Genomic DNA, 27,228 nt, shown 5'->3' on the forward strand with positions numbered 1-27,228 from the left:
TACGCCGGTGAGGAACACACACACACACACACACACACACACACACAACACACACACACACACACACACACACACACACACACACACACCTCTGTGCAACCTCATTCAACAAATCACTAGTTTTGCAACTTGTCTTGCCAGCTACATCAATTCAGGAGCCCGGAGCAAATTGGATTTGACTGAAAAAAAACATAAAATAAATTTTTATAATTCTGTGAGAAAGCGTTTTTTCGCACAACACACATTAGAGAGAGAGACAGTGAGGCAGAGAGAGAGAGAGACATAATGACATTTGACTTGTGAGTTTACTGTTTTTTTAAACTTTGTTTATTATTCTTTTTCACTTGCTTTGGCAATGTAAACATATGTTTCCCATGCCAATAAAGCCCTTAAATAGAAATAATGGAATTAAGAGAATAGTAGAGAATTATATATATATATATATATATATATATATATATATTATATACACTACAGGGAAACTTCTCATGCAAGGTTTGTAGTATTTTTTTAATTGAAGACATCAAAACTATGAAATAACACATATGGAATCATGAAGTAACCAAAAAGATGGTGGAAACAAAATCAAATATGTTTTAGATTTGAGATTCTTCAAAGCCTTGATGACAACTTTGCACACTGTAGGCACTCTTCAACCAGCTTCATGAGGTAGTCACCTGGAATGCGTTTAATTACATGTGTGCCTTCTTAAAAGTTAATTTGTGGAAATTATATTCCTTCTTAATACGTTTGAGCCAATCAGTTGTATTGTGACAAGGTAGGGAGTTAGCCCTATTTGGTATTAGGTCAAATAATGTCAAGAAAAGCTCAAATAAGCAAAGAGAAACAATAGTCCATCATTACTTCAAGAACTTTGAAAGTCTCTTCAAGTGCAGTCTCAAAAAACATCAACCGCTATGATGAAACTGGCTCTCATGAGGACCGCCACATGAATGTAAGACCCAGAGTTACTTCTGCTGCAGAGGATAAGATCATTAGAGTTACCAGCCTCAGAAATTGTAGACAAAATAAATGCTTCACAGTATTTAGACTCTGAATCAGGCCTTCATGTCGAATTGCTGCAAAGAAACCACTACTAAAGGACAACAATAAAAGAAGAGACTTGCTTGGGCCAAGAAACACGAGCAATAGACATTAGACTGGTGGAAATCTGTCCTTTGGTCTGGAGTCCGAAGGAGATTTTTGGTCTCCAACCGCCATGTCTTTGTGAGAAGCGGTGTAGGTCAACGGATGATCTCTGCATGCGTATTTCCCACGGTAAAACATGGAGGAGGAGGTATGGTGTGGGGTGCTTTGCTGGTGACGCTGTCTCTGATTTATTTAGAATTCAAGGCACACTTAACCAGCATGGCTACCACAGCATTCTGCAGCGACACGCCATCCCATCTGGTTTGTGCTAGTCCCTGTGCCCAAGCATAGACCCTGTCCCAAGCATAGTCCCTGTGCCCAAAAGCGAAGGTAATCTGCCTAAATGACTACCGCGCCGTAGCATACACGTCGGTAGCCATGAAGTGCTTTTGAATGGCTGGTCATGGCTCACATCAACACCATCATCCCTGAAATCCTAGACCCACTCCAATTTGCATACCGCCCCAACAGATCCACAGATGCAAAATCTATTGCACTCCACACTGCCCTTTCCCACCTGGACAAAAGGAACACCATCATTAAGTTTGATAATGACACAACAGTGGAAGGCCTGATCCCCGACAACGATGAGACATCCTATAGGTTGGAGGTCAGAGACCTGGCAGTGTGGTGCAAGGACAACAACCTCTCCCTCAATGTGAGCAAGACAAAGTAGCTGATCGTGGACTGTTGGAAAATGAGGCCAAACAGGCCCCCATTAACATTGACCGGGTTGTAGTGGATTGAGTCGAGAGTTTCCTTGGTGTCCACATCACCAACAAACTATCATGGTTCAAACACACCAAATAGTCGTGAAGAAAATATTTTACCCTCAGGAAAATATTGTATGGGTCCCCAGATCCTCAAAAAGTATTACAGCTGCACCATCGAGAGCATCCCGACTTGTTGCATCACCGACTACACAGGGTAGTGCGTACAGCCCAGTACATCACTGGGACCAATCTTCCCGCCATCCAGGACCATATACTAGGCGTTGTCCCAAAATTTGGCCCAAAATTCTGTCAGACTCGTCACCCAATTCATAAGACTGTTCTATCTGCTACCGCACGGCAAGCGGTACCGGAGCGACAAGTCTATATCCAAAAGGCTCCTTAACAGCTTCTACCCCAAGCCATAAGACTGCTGAACAATTAATCAAATGGCCACCCGGACTGTTTACATTGACACCCCCTCCCCCTTTGTTTTTTACCACTGCTGCTACTCGCTGTTAATTATCTATGCATAGTCACTTTACCTCTACCTACAGTACAAATTACCTCGACTTAACCTGTACCCCCGCACATTGACTTGGTACCGTGTACCCCCATGTATATAGCCTCGTTATTGTTATTTTATTGTGTTTTCTTTTTATTTATTTTTTTAACTTTAGTTCATTTAGTAAATATTTTTCTAATTCTATTTCTTGAACTGCATTGTTGGTTAAGGGCTTGTAAGTAAGCATTCACGATAAGGTCTACACCTGTTGTATGCAGCACGTGACAAATGCAATTGGATTTGATAGAAATTTGGTTGCTAATTAACTCATTAACGAGGAACACAGCCAGATAAAAAACATACATTTAACACTCTTCTTCGTCTTGCAATCTTTCTCCTCTCTCTCTCTCTCCTCCAGACCACTTCAGGTGAGACATGCGTGATTTCACCAAGGTGCTGAAAAACAAGTTCCGCTCCAAGAAGTACTTTGCCAAGCACCCCCCTTGGGCTATTTACCAGTCCAGACTGTTCTTGATGGAGACAATATGGAGATGTAAGTGCCTTGAAGGGATGGTCTCGTTGGTTGCCCTCCTGTCAAGACTTTAATTTACACTCCCTGTGTGTTTATTTACCTGTCTGCGGAGCGTTATACCCTCTGGCAGACTCAGGCAATTTATCTCCGTGGTAGCACAGAGCTGTAGCACAGGGTTGCTGCTCTGCTGTGGAGTGAGTCTGTCGGGAATTTACGCTGGTCGCTCGCTCAGACACACATAAATCCTCAGTAATGGTGTTTAGCTATTGCAGATTATGCAGATGCTAAAGTCAGGTGGCGGGAGGTGTGAGTTATGTCCCCCTCTCTGTCTCCATCAACTAGTAGCTTCATAGAATGTCTCTCTTTCTCCCCACATCTCTTTATTTCACCCATTTTTGCTATATCCTCCTCTATCAGTATCTTCCATCTTTGTATGTCTCTCTCTCTCTCTTTCTCTCTCCCTTTCACACAGACGCGCACACACACACTCACGCACGCACATTCCCAGATCTATACAGCACTCCTCAGATTAATTACCCCACCATCCTCATTCCACTCATCTCTCCACTCTGTCCTTCTTTTCCTCCCACCTCTCTCTATGCCTAAGACATAAAATACATTACCAAAAGTATATGGACACCTGTTCATCGAAATTCTAATTCCAAAATCATGGGCATTGATATTGAGGTTGAGCACTGATGTTGGGTGATTAGGCTGGCTTGCAGTCGGTGTTCCAATTCATCTCAAAGGTGTTTCGATGGGGTTAAGGTCAGGGTTCTCTGGCAGGCAGGTCAAGTTCTTTCCACACCAATCTCGACAATCCTTTTCTGTATGGACCTCGCTTTGTGCACGGGAGCATTGTCATGCTGAAACAGGAAAGGGCCTTCCCCAAACTGTGCCACAAAGTTGGAAGCACAGTATCGTCGTAGAATGTCATTGTATACTGTAGCGTTAAGATTTCCCTTCACTGGAACTTACGGGCCTAGCCCGAACCATGAAAAACAGCCCAAGACCATTATTCTTCCTCCACCAAACTTTCCAGTTGGCACTGTGCATTGGGTCAGGTAGTATTCACCTGGTATCCGCTAAAATCAGATTCGTCTGTCGGACTGCTAGATGGTGAAGCGTGATTCATCACTCCAGAGAACGCATTTCCATTGCCCCAAGAGTCCAATGGCTGCGAGGCTTTACACGACTCCAGCCATTCTTGGCATTGTGCATGCTGATCTTAGGCTTGTCTGTGTGGCTGCTCGGCCATGGAAACCCATTTCATGAAAGCTCCGACAAACAGTTCTTGTGCATGACGTTACTCCAGAGACAGTTAAACTCCGTAGCGAGTGTTGCAACGAGGACTAGACGATTTTTACGCGTTTAAGCACTTTAGCTAAGAAAACGGTATAATTTTATGAAAAATTGTTACTTTTTCAAAAGCCTTTCTTCTTTGTTAGCTGCTTGTTTGGTCTCCTATTCAGTTTGCAGTTTTCTTTTGATTTTTTTCGATGTACTTTACTCTAAAAAAAACATTTAAATTTCAATATTTGTAGGAGCTCATCTTTTCAGCTGCTGCTGCTTAATTTGGAACTCCGGAACACAAAAGAGATATATATATATATATATATATACACTACAGGACAAAACTTCTCATGCAAGGTTTTTATTTGTAGTATTTTTTACATTGTAGAATTGTATTGAAGACATCAAAACTATGAAATAACACATATGGAATCATGAAGTAACCAAAAAGGTGTGAAACAAATCAAATATGTTTTAGATTTGAGATTCTTCAAAGCCTTGATGACAACTTTGCACACTGTAGGCACTCTCTCAACCAGCTTCATGAGGTAGTCACCTGGAATGCGTTTCAATTAYCATGTGTGCCTTCTTAAAAGTTAATTTGTGGAAATTATWTCCTTCTTAATACGTTTGAGCCAATCAGTTGTATTGTGACAAGGTAGGGAGTTAGCCCTATTTGGTATTAGGTTCAAATAATGTCAAGAAAAGCTCAAATAAGCAAAGAGAAACAATAGTCCATCATTACTTCAAGAACTTTGAAAGTCTCTTCAAGTGCAGTCTCAAAAAACATCAACCGCTATGATGAAACTGGCTCTCATGAGGACCGCCACATGAATGTAAGACCCAGAGTTACTTCTGCTGCAGAGGATAAGATCATTAGAGTTACCAGCCTCAGAAATTGTAGACAAAATAAATGCTTCACAGTATTTAGACTCTGAATCAGGCCTTCATGGTCGAATTGCTGCAAAGAAACCACTACTAAAGGACAACAATAAMAAGAAGAGACTTGCTTGGGCCAAGAAACACGAGCAATAGACATTAGACTGGTGGAAATCTGTCCTTTGGTCTGGAGTCCGAATTGGAGATTTTTGGRTCCAACCGCCATGTCTTTGTGAGAAGCGGTGTAGGTCAACGGATGATCTCTGCATGCGTATTTCCCACGGTAAAACATGGAGGAGGAGGTCTTATGGTGTGGGGGTGCTTTGCTGGTGACGCTGTCTCTGATTTATTTAGAATTCAAGGCACACTTAACCAGCATGGCTACCACAGCATTCTGCAGCGACACGCCATCCCATCTGGTTTGTGCRTAGTCCCTGTGCCCAAGCATAGACCCTGTCCCAAGCATAGTCCCTGTGCCCAAMAAAGCGAAGGTAATCTGCCTAAATGACTACCGCGCCGTWGCATACACGTCGGTAGCCATGAAGTGCTTTGAATGGCTGGTCATGGCTCACATCAACACCATCATCCCTGAAATCCTAGACCCACTCCAATTTGCATACCGCCCCAACAGATCCACAGATGCAAAATCTATTGCACTCCACACTGCCCTTTCCCACCTGGACAAAAGGAACACCATCATTAAGTTTGATGATGACACAACAGTGGAAGGCCTGATCCCCGACAACGATGAGACATCCTATAGGTTGGAGGTCAGAGACCTGGCAGTGTGGTGCAAGGACAACAACCTCTCCCTCAATGTGAGCAAGACAAAGTAGCTGATCGTGGACTGTTGGAAAATGAGGGCCAAACAGGCCCCCATTAACATTGACCGGGTTGTAGTGGATTGAGTCGAGAGTTTCCTTGGTGTCCACATCACCAACAAACTATCATGGTTCAAACACACCAAGATAGTCGTGAAGAAAATATTTTACCCTCAGGAAAATATTTGGTATGGGTCCCCAGATCCTCAAAAAGTTATACAGCTGCACCATCGAGAGCATCCCGACTTGTTGCATCACCGACTACACAGGGTAGTGCGTACAGCCCAGTACATCACTGGGACCAATCTTCCCGCCATCCAGGACCTATATACTAGGCGTTGTCCCAAAAATMTGGCCCAAAATTCTGTCAGACTCGTCACCCAATTCATAGACTGTTCTATCTGCTACCGCACGGCAAGCGGTACCGGAGCGACAAGTCTATATCCAAAAGGCTCCTTAACAGCTTCTACCCCCAAGCCATAAGACTGCTGAACAATTAATCAAATGGCCACCCGGACTGTTTACATTGACACCCCCTCCCCTTTTGTTTTTACACTGCTGCTACTCGCTGTTAATTATCTATGCATAGTCACTTTACCTCTACCTACAGTACAAATTACCTCTACTAACCTGTACCCCCGCACATTGACTTGGTACCGGTACCCCTGTATATAGCCTCGTTATTGTTATTTTATTGTGTTTCTTTTAATTTTATTTTTAACTTTAGTTCATTTAGTAAATATTAATTCTATTCTTAATTCTATTTCTTGAACTGCATTGTTGGTTAAGGGCTTGTAAGTAAGCATTTCACGATAAGGTCTACACCTGTTGTATGCAGCACGTGACAAATGCAATTGGATTTGATTWGAAATTTGGTTGCTAATTAACTCATTAACGAGGAACACAGCCAGATAAAAAACATACATTTAACACTCCTCTCCGTCTTGCAATCTTTCTCCTCTCTCTCTCTCTCTCCTCCAGACCACTTCAGGTGAGGACATGCGTGATTTCACCAAGGTGCTGAAAAACAAGTTCCGCTCCAAGAAGTACTTTGCCAAGCACCCCCGCTTGGGCTATTTACCAGTCCAGACTGTTCTTGATGGAGACAATATGGAGATGTAAGTGCCTTGAAGGGATGGTCTCGTTGTGTTGCCCTCCTGTCAAGACTTTAATTTACACTCCCTGTGTGTTTATTTACCTGTCTGCGGAGCGTTATACCCTCTGGCAGACTCAGGCAATTTATCTCCCGTGTAGCACAGAGCTGTAGCACAGGGTTGCTGCTCTGCTGTGGAGTGAGTCTGTCGGAATTTACGCTGGTCGCTCGCTCAGACACACATAAATCCTCAGTAATGGTGTTTAGCTATTGCAGATTATGCAGATGCTAAAGTCAGGTGGCGGGAGGTGTGAGTTATGTCCCCCTCTCTGTCTCCATCAACTAGTAGCTTCATAGAATGTCTCTCTTTCTCCCCACATCTCTTTATTTCACCCATTTTTGCTATATCCTCCTCTATCAGTATCTTTCCATCTTTGTATGTCTCTCTCTCTCTCTTTCTCTCTCTCCTTCACACAGACGCGCACACACACACTCACGCACGCACATTCCAGATCTATACAGCCACTCCTCAGATTGATTACCACACCATCCTCATTCCACTCATCTCTCCACTCTGTCCTTCTTTTCCTCCCACCTCTCTCTATGCCTAAGACATAAAATACATTACCAAAAGTATATGGACACCTGTTCATCGAAATTCTAATTCCAAAATCATGGGCATTGATATTGAGGTTGAGCACTGATGTTGGGRGATTAGGCCTGGCTTGCAGTCGGTGTTCCAATTCATCRCAAAGGTGTTCGATGGGGTTAAGGTCAGGGTTCTCTGCAGGCAGGTCAAGTTCTTCCACACCAATCTCGACAATCCTTTTCTGTATGGACCTCGCTTTGTGCACGGGAGCATTGTCATGCTGAAACAGGAAAGGGCCTTCCCCAAACTGTTGCCACAAAGTTGGAAGCACAGTATCGTCTAGAATGTCATTGTATACTGTAGCGTTAAGATTTCCCTTCACTGGAACTTACGGGCCTAGCCCGAACCATGAAAAACAGCCCAAGACCATTATTCCTCCTCCACCAAACTTTCCAGTTGGCACTGTGCATTGGGTCAGGTAGTATTCACCTGGCATCCGCTAAAATCAGATTCGTCTGTCGGACTGCRAGATGGTGAAGCGTGATTCATCACTCCAGAGAARGCATTTCCATTGCCCCAGAGTCCAATGGCTGCGAGCTTTACACGACTCCAGCCTATTCTTGGCATTGTGCATGCTGATCTTAGGCTTGTCTGTGTGGCTGCTCGGCCATGGAAACCCATTTKATGAAGCTCCCGACGAACAGTTCTTGTGCTGACGTTACTRCCAGAGACAGTTTGYAACTCGGTAGCGAGTGTTGCAACCGAGGACAGACGATTTTTACGCGTTTAAGCACTTGGCAGTCCCATTCTGTGAGCTTGTGTGGCATACCACTTTGCGGCTGAGCCGTTGTTGCTCCTATACATTTCCACTTCAAAATAGCAGCACTTACAGTTGACCGGGGCAGCTCTAGCAGGGCAGAAATCTGAAAGGTGGCATCCTATGACGGTGCCACATTGAAAGTCACTAAGCTCTTCAGTAAGGCCATTCTACTCCCAATGCTAGTCTATGGAGATGTGTGCTCGATATTATACACTTGTCAGAAACAGGTGTGGCTGAAATAGCCGAATCCACTAATTTGAAGGGGTGTCCACATACTTTAGTAAATATAGTGTACCACCTGCAGTGGTGTGTACCTGACAAATGCCTTTAAAAGGTGGAAAATCAGGAAGGGATTCTTTAAAATGCTGCAAAGGAAATGGTGACTTGAATATGACTATTCAAAACAATCACACCCACTGTTAACTCCCTCCCACCTGCTCTTCCTTCATCACACGACAAATAGGATATCTAACACAGAGGCATATGTTAATTTGAAAGACGCATTGGAGCCACCTACCTTGCTGTGTTATGTGTCGTTCACCACCCTTATTTGTGAGAGCTCAGGATAAGGCTGTACACTACATTAACTCTAGCAGGGAGTCTGATGAGTTTAGGAGTTGCGTGGTTTGGAGTTTGAGAGCGTGCATTTGGGGACTCATCTTAAGACACATTAACTCAGACTTTTGTGTGGAGTCAATAACACATCACAGAGATGTACACATTCTGACAAACACAAACACACACACAAACACGCACTTCTGTCAACCCGAGCAGAGGCGGCAGTAGTGAGRGCGGGCTAATGAAATTCCTCCTGAACATATGGCAGTGTTTCTGTGTTCCCAGCACCCTCTCTGTCTGTCTGTCAAGCAAGGAAAGGTGTCAGAATGCACATGTGTTGTTTACCCCCCTTATAGAGGAGAGGAGAGGGTGATAGAGGATGAGAGGAGAGGGGAGGAAAGAAACAGACATTGTTAAGTGAAAAAGTGGGGGCAGCTTGTCCCTTAAGACCTGTTGAGCTGCACTGGCGTACAAGTGTTTTTGAAATAATCAGGTTTGAATTTTATTTAATACGTGTTTTGGTATTCAGTGAAAAGATAGAATATATGACACAACATCATGCAAACAATAATAAGGAAAACCTTTTGCTACAGTATGGAACACTCAACACATGGAACTGTGTGTGTGTGTGTGTGTGTGTGTGTGTGTGTGTGTGTGTGTGTGTGTGGTGTGTGTGTGTGTGTGTGTGTGTGTGTGTGTGTGTGTGTGTGTGTGTGCCATGTAGGCTAGTTGCTGTAAAAACTCCAGCAACATCTGTATAGTATCACATATGACACCACACTATATTCAGCACTCTGCACACACAACATCATGTGATCAAGGCTTTGCATATGAAAATGCCCTTCCCTCCCTTCATTTTGAGAGTCAGTGTAGGAGTCTACTGTTGGCTTTGAACATACCAGTCAGTCCCTTTCCCTAATACACAAGTACACACACACACACACACACACACAAAGTCTCCCTGATGGTGCCAGGGACATGCTTCAATGCAGAGACGTGTTTTTGTTTAGGTGTGAATTTCAATGAATCAGTTTTTTTTATGCAATGTGTTTAAAAATAATTGGAATAATTATTTTTACAGAAAATAGTTATTCCAACAGTTATTTGTTCACATTTTGTCAGAACGAGACTACTGAGTGTATTACGACTATTCTATATCAGGGGTATACATTGAGCATGTTTGTGTTTGTCATGTGATCATTGTGAATTTCTAACTTTTTTCCATAGTTGCTGGTTGTTGACAGTGACAATATCATTCCTGTCGATCACGGTGGTTAAATGTGGTTACTCGGTATACCCAGGGAGGTTGGCTGTAGTTGCGCTGTCCTTTGGCCTYCTGCCATCCCAGGGAAAAGTGAACTTAGGGCCCAGCATCACTGACTCTCCAGGCCCCTTACTCCTGCTGCCTGTTCTGACTGCGCTCTATACAGCAACAGCTGCAACATTAGTCAGAGCTAAACGCTCCAAAGGTCGCCCTCTCTCCTTCCTCCCTCGCTCTCTTCATCTTTTTCATAAGATTGCACCCTTTCAGCCTGTCATGAGAAAAATTGGAGGAGAGAAAACCGTCACATCACAGCAGTGTGTCTGGTTTTGAAAAATTCTACTGAAACCRTAGTTGGTGTTGTTCTGTCGAGAAAAAAAAACGTCCTAATGGCACCAGTTAACGGGGTTGCACAAAGTGCTAGCACACTGCAGACAGCAGTCCCAAATAGTGCAATCTCAGCTTCACTGAGTGATCATGTACAATAGGAGTCTCATTTTGGCAGAGAAMAGACTACGGCTTTCTTTACCAATGCGAGACACACACACACACACATCCGCGATTCAGTGTTTTGCYTTTGAATGTCTCCACTTTCATATTGCGAACTATAACACAAGGAATGATCTAACTTTCAGAGCTCACAAGCAATTACCTTAGCCTCTCAAACGTCCTTTCCTTCTCTTCCTATCACATCTATATTTAGCAGCTGTTATTTTTCGGTACATTACATTCATTTTTTTTGTTGCACTGTGCATTCCAAGTTTAGACATTTTGAAGACTGCAAATGAATTGTAACTGTAATAAGGGAACGGCACAGATAGGATATGGTACTTTGATAATCTCGGTAATTGTCACGCCCTGATCTTAGAGATCCTTTTTATGTCTCTATTTTYGTTTGGTCAGGGCGTGAGTTGGGGTGGGCATTCTATGTTTTGTGTTCTATGTTTTTTATTTCTGTGTGTTTGGCCAGGTGTGGTTCTCAATCAGAGGCAGCTGTCTATCTGTCACGTTCCTGACCTTATTTCCTTTGTTTTGTCTTTGTTTAGTTGGTCAGGACGTGAGCTGTCTTTTTCCGTCTTCGTTTAATAAACTATAAGTATGTWTTCAAACGKCGCTGCATTTTGGTTCGATCCTTGCTCCTCCTCAGACGAGGAGGAAAARGACCGWTACACTATCGTTGTCTCTGATTGAGAACCATACTTAGGTAGCCTTTTCCCACCTGTATTTTGTGGGTAGTTGTTTTCTGTCTTTMTGTCTGTACCACACAGGACTGTTTCGTTTCGTTATTTCTCTTTGTTATTTTTGTTTAGTGTTCTGTTTTAATAAATACACATGAACACTTACCACGCTGCGCTTTGGTCCGATGATTCCTCATCTTCAGACGACAAACGTGACAGTAATGCCGGCAAATGTCAAGTAAGCCTAATAATAGCTGCAAATTTGTCCTTGCAATCAATCAGTGCTGAAATGAAAAAGCATACTTAGCTACTACGGTAAATACAGGCTTGGAGCTACATAACCTTGCTTGTAAGTTAATATTCCACAAAAATGATTTAAATAGGAAATCAGTTACAATATCATTTGGAAATGAATAGTTTAATTATTGGAAACCATTGGACCATCGGCTTAAGACGAAAGGGAAGATTTCATTTGGAGCAGGCTTAGGAGGCAATAGGATGAACTTGCTCCTAAGGTCAGTGTATTTTCATCTATAATAGTAAAGGTAAATAATAGTAAAGGTTAGGATTTGGTGTGGGCAAGCTGATACTAGATCTGTGCCTAAGGGCAACATCTACCTGGTGTGCTGCGTGCTCCTGTTGTCACWCCACTGCTGGCTATACCAAGCATAGACCCTCTTGTGCTGTTGGTTGGAACCCTACCACCTGTACTCTCCTCCTGTTGTATTTGGTTCTTGAACGTGTTCCTGTTATGTGGTCCTAAATATTGATTTTCTGTGGTGCCTTTCCTCCCCTCCCGTCCCTGCCTCCTTCCGTCCGTTTCTCTTGCAGTCCCGTCACTCTCATCAGCATGTGTCCGGAGCAGTATGAGTGAGTATCTGCATGTGTCCCCTCCCTCCCCCCTTCCAGATCAGAATGTTCTTCCCCATGTCCCTATACATCTAAAACTCACCACCCCAARCACCCCCACTCAGCCYTCATACCGCATGTTTGCCTGTCTGCCCGATCTACCAAGCAAGCACTTCCTCCTCCACTTCCTTACAGCATCCTCTTCCTCCTAACATCCTTTCGTCCCACTAGCGGTGCAGTAACTCCTGACCGGCTACCTAGATCATCACACTCTTCTGTTGTTGATTTGTTTGTTTATTTATTTTCTTCTCATTGATTTCTCGCTGCTGATTTGATTTGACTTTGTAATCAGTCTTTTTGGTTGTGTTATTGTGTCTCATTGTGTACCCATCTCCGCCCCTTCATTCCCCCTCTCCAGGCTTTCCCAGTCACCCCAGCTCTCTCACGATGACACTCGTTCCAGGATAGAGCAGTACGCTAGCAGGTACAGTACGCTAGCAGGTACAGTACGCTAGCAGGTACAGTACGCTAGCAGGCACTGTCCGCTTCCATCACACAAACGTTGCACACACTTGGTCGCGTAGAAGTTGAGAATATATACAGTGCATTCGGAAAGTATTCAGACCCCTTCATTTTTCTCCCACATTTGGTTACGTTACAGCCTTATTCTAAAATGGATGAAAAACATTTTCCCTCATCAATCTACAAACAAAACCCCATAATGACAAATGTTTACAATWWAWAAAAAAAATATGACACTCGAAATWGCATCCTGTTTCCATTGATCATCCTTGAGATGTTTCTACAACTTGATTGGAATCCGTRTGTAGTAAATTCAATTGATTGGACATGATTTGGAAAGGCACACARCTGTCTATATAAGGTTCCACAGTTGACAGTGCATTGTAGAACAAAAACCAAGCCATGAGGTCAAAGGAATTGTCCGTAGAGCGCRGAGACAGGATTGTGTTGTGACACAGATCTGGGGAAGGGTACCAAACCATTTCTGCAGCATTGAAGGTCCCGAAGAACACAGTGGCCTCCGTCATAAATGGAAGAAGTTTGGAACCATCAAGACTCTTCCTAGAGCTCGCTTCCAGGCCAAACTGAGCAATCGGGGGAGAAGGGCCTTGGTCAGGGAGGTAACCAAGATCCCGATGGTCACTCTGACAGAGCTCCAGAGTTCCTCTGTGGAGATGGGAGAACCTTCCAGAAGGACAACCATCTCTGCAGAACTCCACCATTCAGGCCTTTATGGTAGAGTGGGCAGATGGAAGCCACTCCTCAGTAAAAGGCACATGACAGCCCGCTTGGAGTTTGTTAAAAGGCACCTAAAGGGCTCTCAGACCATGAGAAAAAAAGAAATGGTCTGATGAAACCAACATTGAGCTCATCATCACGTCTGGAGGAAACCAGGACCCGCTCATCACCTGGCCAATACCATCCCTACTGTGAAGCATTGTGGTGGCACCATCATGTTGTGGGGATGTTTTTCAGCGGCAGGGACTGGGAGACTAGTCAGGATCGAGGGAAAGATTAATGGAGCAAAGTACAGAGATCCTTGATGAAAACCTTCTCCAAAGCGCTCAGGACCTCAAACTGGGGATGAAGGTTCACCTTCCAACAGGACAACTACACTTAGCACACAGCCAAGGCAATGCAGAAGTGGCTTGACAACCAGATCGAACATCTCTGGAGAGACCTGAAAATTGCTGTGCAGCAACGCTCCCCATCCAACCTGACAGAGCTTGATATGATTGAGAGCTTGAGAGGATCTGCAGAATGGGAAAAACTCCACAAATACAGGTCTGCCAAGCTTGTATTGTCATACCCAAGAATACTCAAGGCTGTAATTGCTGCCAAAGGTGCTTCAATAAAGTACTGAGTAAAGGGTCTGAATACTTATGTAAATGTAATATTTCTGTTTTAGTTTAACGTAACAAAATGTGGAAAAAGGGGGTCTCAATTATTTCCGAATGCAATGTATTACCGCCTATTTCATCTACACTGTTGTCCATTAAATTAGAGACAGTAGGGCTAGCCTCCCTTGCAAATATTATGGTGCCCCCTCAGTTTCAGCCATTCCATATGCTATACCATCGATAGCATCCTYACTGGTTGCATCACRGCCTGGTATGGRWACTGCTCGGCCTCCGACCACAAGGCGCTACAGAGGGTAGTGCGAACGGCCCAGTACATCACTGGGGCCAAGCTTCCTGCCATCCAGGACCTCTATACCAGAGGAAGGCCCATAAAAATGCCAAAGACTCCAGCCACCCTAGTCATAGACTGTTCTCTCTGCTACTGCATGGCAAGCGGTACAGGAGCGCCAAGTCTAGGTCCAAACAGCTTCTACCCCCAAGCCATAAAACTACTCAACAGCTAATCAAATGACTACCCCACCTCCATTTTTACGCTGCTGCTACTCTCTGTTTACTCTCTGTTATTATCTATGCATGGTCACATTGTGACAAATAACATTTCATTTGATTATACTGATAGGATTTCACACCTGGTCTGACCCATCCTTCCCTTTCATGAACATTACACCACAGCTCAAAGACGCAGCCCCTCAACTGTTACCAGTTAACAAGCTGCCTGACGCCAGACACACACACACAACACACACACACACACACACACACACACACACACACACACACACACACACACACACACACACACACACACACACACACACAACACACACACACACACACACAACACAACACACACACACACACACACACACACCACCGACCACACACGCACGCAAACATACACATACTGTACACACAGACTCTGTATTAACATACTAGCCCTATCCCATTGTTAGCCTTGGGCCAGTGTAGGGCCAGTAATCCACGGTGTTCCTCTCCCAATCGCATGGATCTATCACCACACCCACACTCCACCCGTGCCCAATAGGATTGGACCGGTGTGGTTCTGAACCTCTCATCCCAGTCACTGCACTATAATCCATCTCATGTCATAATTGGATCCCATATTGTAGTGGCTGACCCCCTGGCTGTTGGACTGAACTCTGTCTGAATGTCTGATGTCCACTCGTTATGTTATGTCACATTTCATCCGGTCACCTAGAATGGTGCACGAGCCAGCAGTAGTTGCTTCTGTACCCAGTAATGTTTCGTAGGCACGGACCCCCAACTTAACGTTCATTAACTCATCCAACTAATGTCTGTTTCTGTGTTTCTCAGACTGGCTCAGATGGAACGTTCCAATGGTTCTCTGCCCACTGACAGCAGCTCAACTACAGGAAGCATGTAAGTAAACATTAGTAGCCACAAGTAACCATGAGTAAACATTAGGTTTCCCCGTTTCCCTACTGTCCACCTACTTGTCAACCTTGAGGTTAGACTAATGGACTTCACATCTCTGTCATGACTACCTGTGTTATGTTTGGCTCCGTGGACTGTCGCACCCTGCCGTAAAATATTGAAGTCTCTCAGTCAATTCATGTGTTGGAGCTTTGAGTGGCATGTGTAAAAAAAAATATAACGATTATTATCGTCAGTATTTGGTCTGTGATAATAATTGAATAAGTCGAGAACAATAGATAGAAAAAGAGGATGCGGAGAGGATGGGGGGAGAAGGAGGAGAAATGGAGATGGAGAAACTGAGAGGGAGGAGGAGAGGAGTTTGAAAGACAAGGATGAAAAGAGTGCGTTAAAACGAGAAAGATGGTTTGCTTTGACACAGATTAAAATGAATGATCTTGGAGTGGGAAGACGCTTATGGGAAGAGAGAACTTTCAAGAGAAAAGGCGGGGCGAGAGAGGGAGAGGGGATGACAAAAGATAGAAAGGCGGTAAGCAATACCGAAGCTGCAGATTTGTGCGTGTGCCTGTCTGAGGGAGAGAGAGAAAGAGAGAGAGAGAGAGCTTGAGAGTGTTAAGACCTATTCCCAACTGAGATTCTTATCGGGGGAATGAGTTCCCTGAGCTCTGACGCCCTCTGAGGTCACACACACACACAGCTCTCTGTACACCCTCTGTCGCTATGATCCTCTGTTTAGAGAGGGGTTAGAATGTGATGATCCCTCAACCTGCTCTGATAAGAGGGAAAAGCAGAGCTGAAGTCGGCAGATATCACTCAGATGATCTGCATGTGTGCACGTGTCCCTTCACTGAAGCACATGTGGGATTTGGAAATGGTTTTCAGTGAGGACACGTTGGCAAAAGTCAATCCACACGCGAAGGCGCATCAGGCGTGTTTGAGGGAGGGGGAGACAACTGCGTAAGAGAGAAACATAATCAGGAACACGGCGAGCGGGATAGACAGATTGGAGAGGGAAAAGAGAGCGACAGAAATATGAAAGAAGTGCGAGCCCTGTAGCACTCTATAGCCATGAAATGCCTTGAAAGGRTGGTCATGGCTCTGTCCAATTCGCATATCGCCCCAAGAGATCAACAAATGACGCAATCACTATTGCACTCCACTCTGCCCTCACCCACCTGGACAAAAGGAATATCTATGTAAAAATGCTGTTCATTGACTACTGCTCAGCATTCAAAACCATAGTACGACTCCAAGCTCATCACCAAGCTCAGGACTCTGGGTCTGAACACCCCCATATGCAACTGGATCCTGGCGAGGGTAGGTAACAACACATCCACCACGCTGACCATCAACACGGGGGCCCCTCAGAGGTGTGTGTTTGGTCCCCTTCTGTACTCCCTGTTCACCCACGACTCTAACACCATCATCAAGTTTGCTGACAACACGACGGTGGTAAGACTGATCACCGACGACTATGAAGCAGCCTATAGGGAGGAGGTCAGAGACCTGGCAGTGTGGTGCCAGGACAACAACCTCTTCCTCAAAGTCAGTAAGACAAAGCAGCTGATCGTGGACTACAGGAAACGGCAGGGCAAGCACCCCCATCCACATCGATGGGGCTGTAGTGGAGTGGGTTGAGAGCTTTAAGTTCCTCTGTGTCCTTATATCTAAGAAATGAACATGGTCCAGACACACCCACACAGTTGTGAAGAGGGCACGTAAGCACCTCTTCCCCCTCAGGAGGTTGACAAGCTATGGCATTGGCCCTCAGATCCTCAAAAAGTTCTACAGCTGCACCATTGAGAGCATCTTGACTGGTTGCATCACCGGCTGGTATGGCAACTGCTCGGCCTCTGCTTCATGAGGCAGCTGCAAGGCATTTGACCGCAAGGCACTACAGAGGGTGYTGAGGACGGCTCAGTACATCATTTGGGCCGAGCTCCCTGCCATCCAGGACCTCTACACCAGGTGGTGTCAGAGGAAGGCCCCAAAAATTGTCAAAGACTCCAGCCACCCAAGCCGTAGACTGTTCTCTCTGTTACCGCACAGCAAGCGGTACCGGAGCGCCAAGTCTGAGACCAACAGGARCCTAAGCAGCTTCTACCCCAGGCCATAAGACTGCTAAACAAGACTGCTAAATAGCTGATCAAATGTCTACCCGGACTTCCTGCATTGACCCTTTCTTGCACTGACTCTATGCACACACACCGGACGCACACATACACATGCATACTGATGACACACACACACTCACCAACATTCACACTCACCACATACACGGCTGCTACTGTCTATTTTCTATCCTGTTACCTAGTCACTTTACCCCTACCTATACAGTATSTGCGTAGCTACCTCTATTACCTTGTACCCCTACACATCGACTCGGTACTGGTACTCCCTGTATATAGCCATGTTACTTTAACTCATTATTGTTATTCATTGTGTAATTATCCATTATGCCACTCGAGATTTTTTACAATTTTATTTTGTAACGTTATTTGTCACATGCGCTGAATACAACAAGTGTAGACWTTACCTTGACATGCTTACTTACAAGCCCCTAACCAACAGTGCAGTTCAAGAAGTGTTAAGAAAATATTTGCAAGTAGACTAAAATAAAAAGTAATAATAAAACGCAACACAATAAGAATAACACTAACGAGGCTATATACAGGGTACACCGGTACCGAGTCAGTGTGCGGGGTAATTTGAGGTAATTTGTACATGTAGGTGGGTGTGAAGTGACTATGCATTGATAATAAACAACGAGTAGCAGCAGTATACAAAAGGGAGGGGCAATGTAAATTGTCTGGTGCCGATTTTTTAAATTGTTCAGCAGTCTTATGGCTTGGGGGAAGAAGCTGTTGAGGAGCCTTTTGGTCCTAGACTTGGCGCTCCGGTAACGCTTGCCGTGTGGTTGCAGAGAAAACAGTCTATAACTTGGGTGACTGGAGTCTCTGACAATTTTATGCGCTTTCCTCTGACACCACCTATTGTATAGGTCCTGGATGGCAGGGAGCTTGGCCCCAAAGATGTACTGGGCCATTCACACTACCCTCTGTAGCGCCTTACGGTCAGACGCCGAGCAGTTMTCATACCAGGCGGTGATGCAACCGGTCAAGATGCTCTCTATGGTGCAGCTGTAGAACCTTTTGAGGGTCTGGGTACCATGCCGAATCTTTTCAGTCTCCTGAGGGGGAAAAGGTTTTGTCGTGCCCTCTTCACYACTGTCTRGGTATGTTTGGACAATGATAGTTRGTTGGTGATGTGGACACCAAGGAACGTGAAGCTCTCYACCCGCTCCACTACAGCCCAATCAATGTAATTGGGGGCCTGTTCGGCCCTCCTTTTCCTGTTGTCCACAATCAGGTCCTTTGTCTTGCTCCAATTGAGGGAGAAGTMCTTGTCCTGYCACCACACTGCCAGTTCTCTGACCTCCTCCCTATAGAKCGTCTCATCGTTTTCAGTGATAAGCCCTCTTTATCTTAACTCTGCGTTATTGGAAAAAGACCTGTAAGTAAGCAGTTCACTGTTCGTCTACACCTTTTGTTTACGAAGCATGTGACAAATACAATTTGATTTTGTGCGTGTCCATACTCACGTGTGTTTTGTGTTCCTTTCAGCCATCTGCCCCCACACCTCTTTCTGTCCACCTGCCCTCTCTACTAAAAAACTCTATTTTAAAACAGCTGTGCTCGAGACACCCCAAAGTACAGTTTCACCACAGTAACATTTACATTTACATTTAAGTCATTTAGCAGACGCTCTTATCCAGAGCGACTTACAACGGCCTGAACATGCTTTTTGCTCTGATTAGMTATAACAATGTTATCTGCTTTGGATCGATGAGAGGAAAGAGGGAGGAAAAGATGGATGGATYGAGATTTTATTTTTTTACAGGGCCAGACAGAAGTGATAGGTGAAGGATGATGATTATGAGGATGAGGAAGGTTAATGTGATAGCTCCATTAGAAGTAGCAGAGTAAAAAAAGCCACCAGGCTCAAACTACTTATCCTTATCAGCTCAGTAAGTACACCCACTGTAAGGTGTTTTTTACACCTTTCTGCTCAGGTAATATCCCATTTATATAGCTTCTTTTCTCACGTACGTTCTCACGATTCTATATGTATTGTGATTCAATACTGCGATTTGATGTTCCAAACATATTGCTCACCATACGTCTGCTGCAGAGACAAGAGAGAGCCAGGAGCAAATTAGTTTTGATTAGTCATGGAAATAAAAGTGCTGAAAACAAAATTGTCTCCCTTATTTAAAAAGAGATGGAGAAAAAGCTATGAAAGAAAAACAGAGTTTTGGTGTGCAGGTACAGCAAACTAGCGCAAAATGATGTCATATTGTCAAAACGATACAATAGGATATATGTCAAATTATATCCTGATATGTAAATATAGATTTTTTCCCCCATTCACTTATTGTTAGTTTTTTGAAAGGTATGCTAAATGCAGAGTGTGTCAGACGTTTTGGTTGTAACGGTTGTCGTTGGTGGAAGGAGAAGAGGACCAAAGTGCAGCGTGGTACGTATTCATAATAATTTAATAAAGAATGAATATTGAACAAAAACAACAAACGACAAACGAACAGTTCTGTTAAGGTGCAAACAAAACACTAAACAGAAAATAACTACCCACAACCCATAGTGGGAAAACAGGCTACCTAAGTATGATTCTCAATCAGAGACAACGATCCACACCTGCCTCTGATTGAGAACCATACTAGGCCAAACACATAGAAATATAACGACTAGAACACAACATAGAAAAACAATATTAGGAATGCCCACCCCAACTCACGCCCTGACCAACTAAAATAAAGACATAAAAAAGGAACTAAGGTCAGAACGTGACAGGGATGAGGATAAAATTTGTCAATGTTCTCCAAATTTTGTTTTAACTCCAAGACTGCTAAATGCAGCGYTATATCTAATGTCACACTACTCCGCGCTGTGTCAGTTTTAACAGGCAAATTATCGATGCTTCCTTTAAAAGGATTAAGTGCCTGGAATCTGTGGACAAACGTGTTAACACCCGTAAATCCTGTCTAAGCTGATCTGAGCGCAGCCACATTTCCCAAATCCAAAAATCACTTTGCTTGTGTGATGCGTTTGGACGGCGGCCAGGCTTAACACTGAGTTCAGCTTGTACTCTGCTAAGGATTAATTCTGATTCCCTTTTATGTCACGCTTTATGATTTCAATAATTTTTTAAAGAGTCATATCTAGGTCTGTTCCACCTACACTTGATCTTTAGAGAGGTCTTCATCTCTCCAACACCACCTGTGTCTTAGAATGCTCAGTTATACACACACACACACACATACGTCTTTAATTGTGTGTATGTGTTTGTTGTTGTGCTATGCATTTGTGTCCAGGCAAGCCAGAGAGCTGCTTATTTTGTGTTATCTCCAGCCAAGCCTCAGTGTTGTCATTGATGCTGCTGTTAATCACCAAGGTGCCAGGATTCTGCCTGTCCTTCCTCTCTTCTCTTCTCTGTCTCCTTCTCCCCAGTATTTCAATCCCTCTCTTTCTGACCTTCTCCCTATGTGACTCTTCCTTTTTCCTCATATGTTTCTCTCTCTCCCTCTAGCACTCGCTCTGTCCCTCCCTTCTTCRTTCCTTTTCTCCCTCCATAAGTCCGCTCTTACACACCATCTGATTTGGCTCTAGTAAAATCAAGCTTTACCTTTTGGGCTTAAACCAGGCTTCTCATTCAACTCTGAACTCAATTTACCCTCTTTGCATCACAGAGAAAAACTAGACAAAAATCCCCTGAAATGAACCATTTGATGACCCCCCCCGCCTCTCCTCCCCCTCAAACCTCCACACAACCGACTCCATAGCACCAGTCCCAGMAGAGAAAAGGTTTGAAATCTCATCTGAAGTATGGCATGAAAGAGTTCTCGGCCTAATTTGGTCAATAAGCTTCATTGGGATGCCTGTGCTTTGTGAAGTTCTAGGCACAGAGCCCTGAACACATTGTTGCAGTAAAGCTGGCAAAATTCTACCCTACCACTGTACGGATCGATGCTGGTAGACGAGAAACAGGTACAGGGAGAGCATTTGATTAGCAACGGACATGGAACAGGACAGAAACAGCGTCTGGACATGAACACAAAACAACATTAAAGCTGACACCGGGAACAAACGGGGGAGCAGACAGTTATAGAGAGGGTAATCAACAAGGTAATGGAGTCCAGATGAGTCCAATATTGCACAGCTGTAGGTAATGAAGGTGACAGGTGTGCATAATGAAGGGCAACCTAGGTGCCCTTCAAGCATGACGGGGATGGGCGCCTGCCGAGSCCACCGAGGCAAGATGTCTCGAGCCAGCTAAGGCGTGGAAACCCGACGAGCTAGCTGAGGCACCCCCGGTTTCATCAGCGACGACACCTGGACCCGACGTCARCAACCAAAAAACAAAGACCTCCCTGATGCTTCGTATAGTGGTGTCAGCGTTCTGTAAGGAACAACGCTGGAGACGGGAAGCAGGTACAGGGAGAATATTTAAAAAACAACGGACTTGAAACAGAACATGAACAGCGTCTGGGAATGGGGAAGGAGTCCTGGTAGTCAGTGAGAGATGAATTGCGTATATGGAAGTGACAAGGGTGCGTAATGAAGGGCAGCCTGGCGCCCTTGAGTGCCAGAGAGGGAGCGCAGGAGCAGGCGTGCAACCACACTGTCTTCTCTAACCCTACTATATAACATGATCCTGTCTTTCTCACTATCTCTCTCTCTCTCTCTCATCTCTCCTCCATTCTCTCTCTCTCTCCTCTTTCTCTCTCTCTCTCTCTCTCTCTTCTCTCCTCTCTCTCTCTTCTCTCTCTCTCCCTTGTTCTCTTCTCTCTGCTCTCTTACTATTTAATTGTGTGACTCACAGTGCGGTCAAGGTTTCACCTGGCCTAAATGAGCATCTTCTCACACAGCTCTCCTTCCCGTTCCATATTCCCTTACATATCATATATATATATACAGTTGAAGTCGGAAAGTTTCATACACTTAGGTTGGCAGTCATTAAACTTTTCAACCACTCAACAATTGTTTGATCAGATAGGATTATTTCACTGTATCATTCACTGTATCGCAATTCCAGTGGGTCAGAAGTTTACATACTGATACATACTGGTTGACTGTCCTTTAAACAGCTTGGAAAATTCCAGAAAATAATGTATGGCTCAAAGCTTCTGATAGGCTAATTGATAATTTGGGTCAATTGGAGGTGTACCTGTGGATGTATTTCAAGGCCTACCTTCAAACTCAGTGCCTTTTGCTTGACATCATGGGAAATAAAAATTCTGCCAAGACAGCAAAAAAATTGTAGACTCCACAAGTTGGTTCATCCTTGGGAGCAATTTCAAACGCCTGAAGGTAACGTTCATCTGTAAAAACAATAGCACGCAAGTATAAACACAATGGCCACACAGCGTCATCGCTCAGGAAGGAGACGCGTTCTGTCTCCTAGAGATGAACGTACTTTGGTGCGAAAAGTGCAAATCAATCCCAGAACAACAGCAAATGACTTGTGAAGATGCTGGAGGAAACAGGTACAAAAGTATCTATATCCAGTAAAAGAGTCCTATATACGACATAACCTGAAAGGCGCTCAGCAAGGAAGAAGCCACTGCTCCAAAACCACCATAAAAAGCCAGACTACGGTTTGCAACTGCACATGGGGACAAAGATCGTACTTTTTGGAGAAATGTTCTCTGGTCTTGAAAAAAAATAGAATTGTTTGGCCATAATGACCATCGTTATGTTTGGATGAAAAAGGGGGAGGCTTGTAAGCCGAAGAACACCATCCCACATGAAGCACGGAGGTGGCAGCATCATGTTGTGGGGGTGCTTTGCTGCAGGAGGGACTGGTGCACTTCACAAAATAGATGGCATCATGAGGTAGGAAAATTATGTGGATATATTGAAGCAACATCTCAAGACATCAGTCAGGAAGTTAAAGCTTGGTCGCAAATGGGTCTTCCAAATGAACAATGACCCCAAGCATACTTCCAAAATTGTGACAAAATGGCTTAAGGACAAGTCAAGGTATTGGAGTGGCCATCCCAAAGCCCTGACCTCATTCCCATCAAAATTTGTGGGCTGAACTGAAAAAGCGTCTGCGAGCAAGGAGGCCTACAAACCTGACTCAGTTACACTAGCTCTGTCAGGAGGAATGGGCCAAAATTACCCAACTTATTGTGTAAAGCTTGTGGAAGGCTACTGAAATGTTTGACCCAAGTTAAACAATTTATAGGCAATGCTACCAAATCTAATTGAGTGTATGTCAACTTTTGACCCACATGAGATGTACTGAAAGAAATAAAAGCTGAAATAAATCCATCTCTCTACTATTATTCTGACATTTCACATTCTTAAAATAAAGTGGTGATCCTAACTGACCTAAGACAGGGAATTTTTACTAGGATGAAATGTCAGGAATTGTGAWAAACTGAATTTAAATGTATTTGSCTGAGGTGTATGTAAACCTCCGACTTCAACTGTATATATTGGCTAGATGTGTTGCTTGTAAACATGTCCTGGAGAGATTTAGCTCCATTCTCCGCCTAGCTCTTATGTCATTATCTATGTCTCATTGATTTCAGGCATGGCACTGATTCTGTAACGGAAGGAAGTTTGATAGATAACTGTCTTTGAGATGAGAGTGGAGTATGTTAGGCGTGTGTGTGTGAGAGTGTGTCTGTGTGCGTTCATGGGTGCATGGGTGCGTACGTTCACATGTGAAGCTCTACTATGCAGTGGAGTGAGCACTAATGGAAGCATCAATCACACCGTACAGAGAGGGGAAGAATAGAATTCCATACCTTCATAGCTTCATAGTACATTTATACCATCATAGCTCATTCCATTCCTACACATCACAGCCCTTAGCCTTGAGGCAGACAGTCATTGGTTGCACTGACTGACAAGTTGGACTCACTTCCTCTGGTACTGAATATCATGGAGAACCTGAATACATGTATGGCTACGGTATTCAGTAACATTTCTTGGATCTTGTTTAACTTTATTTATTAATTGAAAAAAAAAACATTTTCAGAGGACAAAAATCATCTTTATTTTTATTTTTTTTCAAACATGTACATTTTACACACATTTTACATATATTTTGTTTTWAAAAATTACAGCAATAATTAATACAGTAGTTACAAGATGAAAGTAATTTGATATTTTGAAAAACATTATATCTAGATAGTACATTATACATCGTGTTTTCAGTCATAACTAATYTATAGCACATGAGCTWTTAAACCCACACCTCATCTACTCTCAGTCCGTCTACACCTATTTCCGTAAACCACCCTCTTATGATTTCCATGTGCTATATAAAAACTCTGCTGTTATGTTGCACATACGTTCTGAACCTGTCTAATCACATAGTATCTACAGATTTTAAGTTAAAGACAAGTATTTTTTACTGAAAGTATTATTATATTGTTGGTTGATTGACTGTGGTTTCSCAAATCTCCCAACCGTGCTATTTGTACGATTCATTTTAGATGAATTCCTGAATCTGTGACCAGAACCAAGTTACATAGGGCCAATACAAAAATAAGTGATCTAATGATTGTCTCTTCATAGCAAAATCTGCAGAAATTAGATGGTTGTATAACTAATATACAGTTGAAGTCGGAAGTTTACATACACTTAGGTTGGAGTCATTGTTTGATCGCAGACTCATAACGGATGCAGGCGATGAGGCAGTGAATGCTGAGATCCTGATTGAAAACAGCAGAGGTGTATTTGGAGGGCAAGTTGGTAAGGATAATATCTATGAGGGTGCCCATATTTACAGATTTAGGGTTGTACCTGGTGGGTTCCTTGATAATTTGTGTAAGATTGAGGGCATCTTGCTTAGATTGTAGGATGGCCGGGGTGTTAAGCACATCCCAGTTTAGGTCACCTAGCAGAAGGAACTCTGAAGATAGATGGGTGGCAGTCAATTCACATATGGTGTCCAGGGCACAGCAGGMAGCTGAGCGGGGTGTATAACAGGTGGCAACAGTGAGAGACTTATCTCTGGAGAGATTKATTTTTRAATTAGAAGCCCAAACTGTTTGGGCATAGACCTGGATAGAATGACAGAACTCTGCAGGCTATCTCTGCAGTAGATTGCAACTCCTCCCCCTTTGGCAGTTCTATCTTGACGGAAAATGTTGTAGTTGGGGATGGAAATCTCAGAATTTTTGGTGGCCTTCCTAAGCCAGGATTAAGACARGGCAAGGACATCAGGTTTGGCGGAGTGTGCTAAAGCAGTGAGTAAAACAAACTTAGGGAGGAGGCTTCTGATGTGAACATYCATGAAACCAAGGCTTTTGTGGTTACAGAACTCAACAAATTAGAGTGCCTGGGCACACAGAGGGCCTGGGTTAACCTCCACATCACCCGAGGAACAGAGGAGGAGTAGGATGAGGGTACGGCTAAAGGCTATCAAAACTGGTCGTCTAGTGCGACCAAAACTGGTCGTCTAGTGCGATCAATAAAAGGAGCAGATTTTTGGGCGCGGTAGAATAGATTTAGGGCATAATATAAAGACAGGGGTATTTGTAGGGTGTGGGTACACTGGAGGTAAACCAAGGCATTGAGTGATGATGAGAGAGGTTGCTTCTCTGGAGGAAATAGTTWTGCTAGGTGAGGTCACCGCATGTGTGGYACATAAGAGGTATCRGGGGCATTTTGATTGGGGCTAGGACATTGATAACTACCCTAAACAACAGTATACAAGGCATTTTGACTTTAGAGAGAGACATAAWGCGAGGCATAAAGCAATCACAGGTGTTGATTGGGAGAGCTAGCTAAGACAACAACGGGTAAGACAACAACAGCTAATCAGCTAAGACAACAACAACAGGTAAAATGGTGATGAATTGGCAGAGAGGGTTAGTTAACTACTCACAGGGCCTGAGTTCGAAGCTGGGGCTGACAGATAAACAAAATAAAATGGAGTACCGTGATTAATGAACAGTCCAGCAGGCATCAGCTATGTAGCCAGTGAACAGCAATAGATAAAACAGGGAAGCCGTCAGGTAGTCGTTACAACGCTAGAAAGCGGGAGACACAGCGTTCATAAAGATAGCAGGCCGGGGRTAGCAGAAGCATCTTCACCAACGTCCGGCAAAGARCGGTTGAGGGCACAACGGACGGAATTACGTCGGCAGAACAGTCGTGATAGATCGGCGGGGCTCTGTGTAGATAAAGGGTCCAGGCCAATTGGCAAAAGAGGTATTGTAGCTTGAGTAACTGGTGCTAGCTTCGGGACAAGTGTGTTAGCCACTATAGCCACTCGGTAGCAGCTAGCTCGCTGCGATGATCCGATGCAAAAGTCCAGAGCTTACGGCYAGAATCCGGTGATGTAGTGGCTTCTAGTCGTGTTAGTGAAGAGTCCGGGAGGTATCAGCTGTGTAGCCGAGTGATCATAGGGTCCACTGAGCAGGCCAGMAGATGGGCCTGGCTCAAGGCTAGCTTCAGGGCTGGCCACTCGGTAGCAGCTAGCTAGCTGCGATGATCTGGAGTAATGGTCCAGAGCTTACGGCAGGAATCTGGTGATGTAGTGGAGAAAAGCAGTCCGGTATGCTCAGGGTTGATATCGCGCTGTGCAGACTGGCGGGTATTATCCAGGCTAAAAGCGGCTCAGCTAAAGGTAAAGGCCTGCTAGCATTGTCTAA

General features: G+C 44.1%; 1 pseudogene; it reads left to right on the plus strand.

The window, feature by feature from the left end:
- The window catches only part of LOC111954591 (utrophin-like), a 241,603-nt pseudogene that overhangs the window by 205,932 nt on the left and 8,443 nt on the right, over positions 1 to 27,228 (plus strand).

Source organism: Salvelinus sp. IW2-2015, linkage group LG28, assembly GCF_002910315.2.
Source record: "Salvelinus sp. IW2-2015 linkage group LG28, ASM291031v2, whole genome shotgun sequence".
Lineage (NCBI taxonomy): Eukaryota > Metazoa > Chordata > Actinopteri > Salmoniformes > Salmonidae > Salvelinus > Salvelinus sp. IW2-2015.